The sequence below is a fragment of the Fukomys damarensis genome, unplaced genomic scaffold, assembly GCF_012274545.1.
Source record: "Fukomys damarensis isolate Sample0158 unplaced genomic scaffold, DMR_v1.0_HiC HiC_scaffold_20, whole genome shotgun sequence".
Lineage (NCBI taxonomy): Eukaryota > Metazoa > Chordata > Mammalia > Rodentia > Bathyergidae > Fukomys > Fukomys damarensis.
This window is the reverse complement of record NW_022900932.1, coordinates 13,053,305-13,061,884: the sequence shown is the minus strand read 5'-3', so window position 1 is coordinate 13,061,884 and position 8,580 is coordinate 13,053,305. Positions and strand designations below refer to the sequence as shown.

The 8,580-nt window shown below is 53.1% G+C and overlaps 2 long non-coding RNA genes across 3 annotated transcripts; one reads left to right on the top strand and one right to left on the bottom strand.

The window, feature by feature from the left end:
- Nucleotides 1-281: 281 nt before the first annotated feature.
- Nucleotides 282-6,235, bottom strand: LOC104857715. Of its 2 annotated transcripts, none has more exons than XR_002025133.1 (3): nucleotides 4,268-6,235; nucleotides 3,349-3,380; nucleotides 282-1,947 (listed from the first exon to the last, which is right to left on the bottom strand). It is a non-coding gene; the product is annotated as an uncharacterized LOC104857715 (long non-coding RNA). The 2 variants fall into 2 exon arrangements; XR_778935.1 differs by having other exon boundaries at nucleotides 282-1,859.
- A 370-nt stretch (nucleotides 6,236-6,605) lies between these two features.
- Nucleotides 6,606-7,248, top strand: LOC117287059. Its single transcript, XR_004518244.1, has 3 exons — nucleotides 6,606-6,705; nucleotides 6,979-7,082; nucleotides 7,184-7,248. It is a non-coding gene; the product is annotated as an uncharacterized LOC117287059 (long non-coding RNA).
- Nucleotides 7,249-8,580: the final 1,332 nt, after the last annotated feature.

The window sequence follows — 8,580 nt, the reverse complement described above, 5'->3', positions numbered from 1 at the left end:
TCATGCAGTCTTTTTTGGAGGTGGCTGAATCTGGAATGTGTGATGCTGGGATTAAGGACGTGTGATTACTAAACCACTACATGTGGGTGATTGGTTTGGCACTGCCCTAATCCCGGTTGTCTGGATGGGATAAAAAGGGCAGAAAGACACTGTTAAGGTCCTCATGTTGCTTTTGCTGTCTTCTGCCTCCATGAACTGTTGCCCTTCTGCCACTCTGCCTTGGAGCCAGCCGACTCTGGACTGAAACCTCTATGAACTTTAAGCCAAATTAACCTTTCCCCCTTTTAACTTTGGGTGTCAGGTATTTTGTCTCAACAACAAGAGAAAAGTAACTAACACACTGTCCCATCCCCACTGCTGGCTCCACAGCTGCCTGTCTGGCCTCGGGACCTCAGGGTCCTCTTCTGGGATGTGGGGGCAGGGGTAACTGGGTGCAGAGACTCTGGGACAGGAAGATGGGGTGGAAGGGTGCCCCACAGTGATCTACCCTAACCTTCCAAGCCCTGCACTCAGCAGGTACCCCAAAAGAGTGCACTGTGTGATTTCCATGGAGAAAACAAACCTCTCTAGGATGGAGAGCCAAAAATAGAGAAGAGAAGTGACCCTGCACACTGCACAGACAGGTGGCTGTGGGGCTGTGCCATACACTGGTGAGGGTGAGCGTGTGTACGGATGTGTGCGCTCCTGCAGTCACACCCACGACAGACACTTGCACTGAACAACCTACACAAGTGGCTTGCATTCACTCATCAACCCAGCAAATGGGTAAAGGCAAACACAGGATTGCCCAGGATAGGATTCTGTCCTGGCCCTCTGGGAACACCAGCTATGGGTCCAAAGCTCAGCTGCACTTGGGATTGTACTGGCCACTGCCCTAGGACAAGGGCTGAGAGAAGGACACCCAATTACTGTGGCAGATCCAACAGGGAAAGACCCCCTGAAATGAATGTTTGAGGTTACTGCTGGAAAGGGTGAGTTCTGGAGCAGCCCAGATGGGAAGGGCCCCCAGGTGGCCACACCGGCTTATGCAAACACTTGGTCACCTGCCTTGCTCAGGGAAGGTCCAGCTGCTCTGCTCCTGCTGGCTGTGCCAGGAAGAAGTGTCTGGTTTCACAGCAGTCACTTGACTGAGGAGGCCAAGCTGGGTACTGAGTGGCACTGCAGGGAAAGGGCACTTGGGGTGGGGTGCAGATTGATCCTCGCAATCTCCCTCTGTCCTTTCAGAAAAGGCATTTCTGGGAATACAGGAGATGCAAGGTCTCAAAAGGATGCCCACACCTGTGCTAAAACTGTTATTAAAAAGAGGAAGAGAGCAGTTAACAAAATTGGGGTAGTGGTTCCCTGCAGGAAGTAGGGGCTGGGGCAGTAGATCTCCCCTGGTGTCCATAATAATCCAGTTCTGAAGCAGAGCAGTCATGAACTTTTGTGATGTGTTTCATAGCTCACAAATAGTCTTTTATATGTATGAAATATAATGTAGTAAAAATTTTAATTGTGTTTATGCCCAAGTTTACAGGCTGTTCCAAGGTGAGGCTGGCATAGATGCCTCCATGATTACCGGAAGTTGGGGTTTTCACAGATGTCCAGTCCCCTGCTCTGTGGCAAAGGGGAGCCCTGGACTCTTGCGCCAATGCCGTGGGGTCCACAAAGGATTCCAGTCTTTCTGAGAACACAGCTGGCTGTAGACAGGGAAGGAGGGGATGGATGCCAGCCAACTGTCTATCTGGCTTTGATTTTGTCCCTTCCTCTGTCTGGGTTTCAGTCTCCCCTCTGTACAGCAAGGGATTCTGGTCAGCTTCTGTCCAGGGTTTGGTCAGTCTCCATCATTACCACACAGTAGCAAGGGATGGTTTGCTCACCTGTAAAGCAGGATTCAGCAGGCACTGTGAAGAGTGTAGGAGGCCATACACATCTGGGCAGCCCTTGGCATACTAAGTCCTCAGTAAACTGATTTTAAAAAACAAAAAAATGCCGAACAAACAGGGCATGGTGGTGCACACCTATAATCCCAGTGCTCTTGAGGCTGAGGTGGGAGGATTGTGACTAGTTCAAGGTGAGTCTGGTCTACACAGTGAGTTCAAGACCAACCTTAAACTACACAGAGAGACGCTGTCTCAAAAAACAAAACACCTTAAAGAAAAAAAACAAAAAGAAAGAAAGAAAAGAAAAGAATCACAGAACAGACACTCTCTGTGGAAACAGGGCAGATCTGAAGGCTCTAAAATCTGAGCCTGAGGCCTGGCTCCACTAGCCCTGGACAGAGGTTCTGGAGTCCCTTCCTGGGATCTCACTGGGCTCCACAGATTGGGAAACAGAGCCCCCCAGGAAACGGGAGGGTAAGGGAGAGGAGAGAGAATGCCCAGTCAGTAACCAGGGCTATAATCCCCAGACCCCTCCCCAGGGACAAAACCCCAATCTTCTGCATGCAGGGATCTGCCCCGGGCCCTCATCCAGGGTAGCCCTAATCTCAGACCATGCTCTGTGTGGGCTGAGCTCAGAGTTAGGGGCCGGGCTAGGGGATTGTGGATCAAAGGCAGAGGAAATTAGCATCATAGTGAGCCTGAAGGGGTAGAGAGGTCCCGGATTAATTCACTCTCCCCTTCCTGCTGTCCCTTCAAAGCCTAGGGAGCTTACCTAGGTTGGGGGAAGGGTCACCTTCCATCCCTAAACCCCAGCCACAAACTTGAGGCCCAGTTCTTACCCTCCTAGGGGGCAGGGTGGGTGCAATGATTTGGTGGGGCCTGCTGGAAACATCGGAGCCACCATGCAGGGCTTGTGAAGCCACTGGCTCAAATGACTAAGGCTGGAGACCGCCAGGCTGGTGTGGCATCTGCAGAGGCTGGATCCTGGGCACTAGGCTATGGTGGTACACTGGGAGGCTACAGCCCATGCAGTGTCATTTTGGATACACAGAAACATGAGCGTGTGCGTGTGCGTGCGCGCGCGCGCGCGTGTGTGTGTGTGTGTGTGTGTGTGTGTGTGTGAGACTTCAGGCACTGGACACATGGATGTCTAGGGGTGAGGTATGTTGATGCGTGTGGGAGGAGTCATAGCAATACTGGCACATGAACAGGGCTCTCCAAGGACACAGCTGTGCTGAAAGGAGGTCCAGGGTTAGGCCCAGAGCAGAAGGCAGAATTGGGGACCCGACCTGGGCAGTACTGGGAAAAAACAGCCTGTGATGCCAGAAGTCACCAGGGCCAGTTTGGCACTCACTGGCCAGAGCCCTCCGCATGTGCCCAGGGCTGCCTTGAACCTCACTGCGAGTACATCTCAGATGAGGAAACTGAGGTTCCTCCTACACCCGCCACATGGAGCACCCACCGCCCCACCTCCTGCCCCACAAACCTCTCAGAGTCAGTTTCATCCTCACGCCAGATCTGCGGAAAAGGAAACCAAGGCTCAGACGAATGGAGGGGTGTGACCTACAGAGCTGAATTCAGGAGCCTAAGACTAGGAAATCTCAGAGTAGCTTAGGGAGAGGCCAGAGAACAATCTGGCCCCAGAACAACCTAACCAGCTCTCAGCCTTTCTGGGTCTACACTGGCTTCCCAAAGCCCCTGAACTGGTTCCCTCAACCCAGCCGTTCCTGGGTCACAGACTGTGTAACCAGCAAGCCCCGCCCCTAGGCCCAGCCTCTGCTCTGTGCCTCCCACCAGAGGGTGTGACTGTGCGCAGCTGGCCTGACACCCTCACGGCCCCTGAGTGCCCTGCCCACCTCAATATCTTGGCTCAAACTAAGATAATCTGTGTGCTCTGTCTGCCCTGCTCCAAATCCTCATTTGCCAAGGCCCACTCCAAATGCCACCTCTTCCCATAAATGGTCTCTCTGTCCCCTGCCTCCCCCGGGACCTGGAGACACTGTGCTCTTCAGTACAACTCACTTCTCCTTTGGGGAGGTCCTAGAGGGCAGAACAGGAGTTTCATGCATCTCCCCAGCCCCTCTATCACGCCACAAGCCACCACGCACCCTGATAGCATGGCCACACCACATGGAGCCCAACACCCAAGGCCCTGGAGCCGGTTTTCCTGGCTTCGAACCTCAGCTCTTCCACATTGTCATTTATCAATGGAAATAATAGCTTGAATTTTTGCGAGGGTGAAATGGGATAGCCTACTGAGAACAGTACTCCCTGCACAGCATGGCCATATACTTTTGTCACTATTAACATTGCTATGGTGCTTACAGAAAACTACAAAGAGGCAATCTGTCCCCAAAAGGAGAGGAACAGGAAAGGGAGTTTACACATTTAATGGCCAAAATTACCTTGGAAGGAGTTATCAGCAGTACCACTTCACAGATAAAGGAAACTGAGGCTTGCAAAGTTGGTATGAGCTGCTTGAGTGCCTGCAGGGCTGGGATGCTGGGGCCAGGTCATTCGGCTCCAAAGTCCAAGCTCTTTCAACAAGCCAGCGCTGCCTCTCTGTCTGGCAGGGAGATAAGGCATGTACACAAATAGCTGTAATCCAAGGTAGAAAGTGATAAGTGCCAAAGCGAGTGATAAGCTAGAGGAGGGGGGGCCTGCAGCTGCAGGAAGGGAAGTGGTACAGGTCAGGTCAGGCTTGGGGAGGGGTGGCTTCTGATTCCAGCCTCCTGGACGATGCAGGTAGGGAGGGAGTAGGCTGGGAGCTGAGATTTGGTCCCTGTTGCCATAGTACCTATAGGGTCACAGAAGCCAACAAATACTTAGGAGAGAAGCAGAAGAGAAAATGTGGCTGAAAGGCAGAGGAAGGTGGGTCTCCCCAGTGTTCACTGCCCCCAGGATCATCTCCCATTACAAGGAGATCTCTGAAGGCCTTCAGAGGTCAGAATCCCTACAGACCCGAGTGCCTGGCCAATCAGGTGTCGTGCTCGTTACCAGCAAGAACTTTCCAGCAAGTAAAGCTGGATGAGACTTCTCTGGGCCGGAGCATTGGTGGGTTGTAGCCTGCTTCGACCAGCTCCTAAGAGCTGACTCAATTTTTCAGGAAGTGTGAGCAGGTTGATGTTAGACTAGCTGCTTGAAATGGGGCTGTGGTGGGAGTATTTACACGATGGCCATCAGCAAATACTACAAGTCAGCCCCCCCCTTTGGAGAGCCAGATGTTAATCATTTACCAGCACGTCACTGCGCAGGGAGCTCTGCGGTGTGTGGAAGCAGTGAGAGCCCCATCTCCGGAAGTGCACAGCAATGCCCATCCCTTCCCAGGAGCACTGAGGCTAAGGCATTCATTCCTGATTAGTGAGGGGCTCAGGTCAGGGGACTCAGAAGCCTCTTTCCGGTTCCAAGTGCCTACTAAAAGTTTGGTTTCAGAAAACACCAAATCAGGGTAATTATTCATGCCAGGAAATCATTAACCACTTGCCCCAGAAGTTGGGCAGGAACCTCAGAAAACATGTGAGGAGCCACTGGCTTGCAGGTTTCACAGATGGGAAACCTTGCCAATGTCATACAGCCAGTGAGGGGCAACACTGGGACCAGAGCGCCTATCTCCAGCCCCTCAGCCCTGGGCTTTGTCAGAGCATATGGACTGGACACTGGGTACCTGGTGGGAGGTCTTTCAGCACAAAGTCTGTTTCAGTGTCTGTCTCCAACACCTAACACAGGTGCGAGGCAGCATGAACCAAATCTGCTTCTTCACAGCTGGACACCCAGTGCTGAGGTTTGTGGCCAGCACACAGCTAGTGTTTAAGAAATACTTGTTGATTGAATCAATGTCTCTGAGATTTTGTCTTCTGGTAGCATACTGGGGCTGGTAATACCATGTTCTGAGGTCATTGCCACCTGTGTTCCCATTCCTGCCTAGTGACATGGAATCAAGAGACCAGGGTTCAAATGACAACCCTGCCCAGTGCCCACATGACCTTAGCCAGACTGCCAGGCCTTTTGAAGCCCAAAGTGAGCTGTGCAATCTGCAAATGTGCATCCTCCCAAGGCTGCTGTGGCATTCACATGGGGCATAAAGCACTTTTAGTGTCTAAAGTGCTGTGCCCATGAGAGGAGAGAGAGCTTAGAAAGCTGTGTCCTGTGGTCAGCCTGACTCAAGGGTTCCTGGTGGACACTAGCCAGCGGGCAGGATGTGGCTCCCTCAGGGCTGTTTGGAGAAATCCACATCAGACCAGCTCATGGCTTGTGGAGCTGAGGTCCATGGGTAGACAGAGTTCCCAGAGGACAGGATGCAATAAGTTGGCATGGGAGCCAGGCATGGTGGCACAGGCCTGTAATCCCAGCACTCAGGAGGCTGACGCAGGAGGATCACTAAGAGTTCGAGTCCAGGCTGGGCTACATAGTAAGTTCAAGGTCAAAACTACAAAGTGACCTGCTGTCTCAAAAAACCAAAAATAAACAACCAAAAGGTGGCACAGAAGACTCTGAGGAACCCTTTTCTTCTAAGACCAGAGGCAGAGAACAAACTGGGCAACTCTTAAACCGCTTTCGCTTCTGGGTGACTAAATTTAAAGTACTGTACTTTCACCTCTGTAGAGCTGTACATCATGACCACAGATCCCACTGCGATGGCCCTCATGTGTGAGTGAAAGGCTGGCACCTGGCATGGGGTGGACCATCCTCCTAGGTCCATCTCGGAAGCAAAGCAGGGTCTCCTCTATGACTCCATAGAGAAGGCACCTATGCAACTTCCCCAGACAGGCACTGTACCCTCCCTCGCTTGGTAGGGTGGGCACTAGGCTGGCAGGGAAGGAACCCAGCTCACCCCAGGCAATGGGTGGGTGAGGAAGGAAAGCACGGCGGGGTGGCCGTGGGACCTGGATTTACCAAAGTTGGTGAGGGTAGCGGGAGACAGGGCACAGAGGCCAGGTGGAGGGTGTCCACAGAGGGGCTAGGGTGGACAACAGAATAGAAAGGGCCTGTGTCAGCAGCCAGGCCCCTGGGCAGCAGGCTCCTGCTCCATTCTCTTCCTCGAGGTTTTCGTTGGCACCAGCTGTAGTTGGGAACAATGCCTGGATTTCTTTCTTCTCTCTCTTTTCTATTTTAACAGGGACGGGGAGCAAGTCACTCATTGAACAGCTCAGCATCATGGAGGCGTCTGGGACCGCATGTCCTTGAAAAAGCAGTCACAGGGGCCCCACAACTGGCTACAAGGTACAGGAAGGCACATCAGGCTGGGAGCTCTGGTTTCAGCCCCACTCTTGGCCTGAGACCATGGGCAGGTCCATGCCCCACTCTGGTCTGTTTCCCCACAGCCTCTACAAGATCTGGTCGCCCCACACACTTCTTCCCTGCTCTTACAGTGGCACTTGACGGGGACAGTCTTTCCTGGGGGCCTGAGCATCTACCATCATGTGCCTCTGTACCTTCTACCACGACTGACCGTCTGCCAGCCCCTCAGGTGCTGTACTGATGACAGGATGGAGCTGTGGGCCATTCTGTAGCCAGCAGCCTACACTGAGGTATCGCACTGGGCAAGTGAAACTCCTCATGCCTCAGTTTCCTTAGCTGTAAAATGGAGTAGTCAATACTAACCCACAACTCATAGGAGAATCAGAGGAACTCAAATGGTGGAGCTACTCAGGGCCTGGCACGTGCTAAGAACTTTACAAGTTATTGCACGATTAGCTGCACCCTGGACACAACACCAGGACAGGCTCCTGGACAGGTGTCTGCCTCCTGAGGCAGGAAGGAATGTGAACAGAATGCTAGCTAGCAATTCTCAAAGCCACCCATTGTGGCAACAGGACAAGGTCAGGGCAAGGGAGCACCAGTCTTGAGACCAGCAGCCTGCAGGTTGGGGCAAGGTCAAGGGGCAGGAGGTGCTGTCTTCTGCTTGCAGCCCCAGCCTGCTGTGCTGTGGTGCTCTGTGCATGGCTCCCAGGGGCAGAGAAAAGGGTGCTGCATGAGGACATGGGGCTTTCAGGCAATGCTGGCACTGCCCAACTGCATGGCTGTGGGAAAGCCACCACCTCCCTTTAGAACTGTTCAGTCAACCGTAAAAGTGCTATTGTGTGGCGCAGAGGGTAAGTGAACAAGGGTTAGGGTTGACTCTTCAGTCCTAGACATTGCCAGTCCTGGGCAGCTCCCCCTGCGCCTTTCAGTTTCCTGCCCCTTCCCCACTGAAGAGAGTGCTCCCCAAAGCAGTGACCCCAAACCCTAAAGTGAACTATAGATCAGTCCAAGGGTGAAAAGCTCACAGGACAATCAGAGGCCAAAATGGCATAAAGCAGTTCCACACTGTTCACATTAGGTACCCGAACTTTTGAACTTGGTAGAAGGCAAAACAGGCACAGGGAGGTGTGATGTGCTTCATGCCATATGCAGGTGAGGTGTGACAGGCTGGGCACTGAGGTATCCCCGTGCTGAAGCAGGCTGTCTCCTCTCAGTGTCTCCGTGGGGTGGGGGTGGGGGCTGAGCTGGATGTGGAGCCAGGAGCAGGAAGAGCAGAGCTCCATGGTGGAGAGGGAGACACTGGCCCAGTAAAAGCGTCCTGGAGCATGAAAGCCAAGTGCTGGATGCAGAGAAGGGAGGGGCAGTCAATTGGATCAGAGCAGAGAGGCAGAATGGAGCCCAGCAAGCAGGGACACAGCCCCTCTCTGCTGTATTCAACCACCTACCTCCAGGAGGCCCAAGTTCAGAGCTGGGCAGG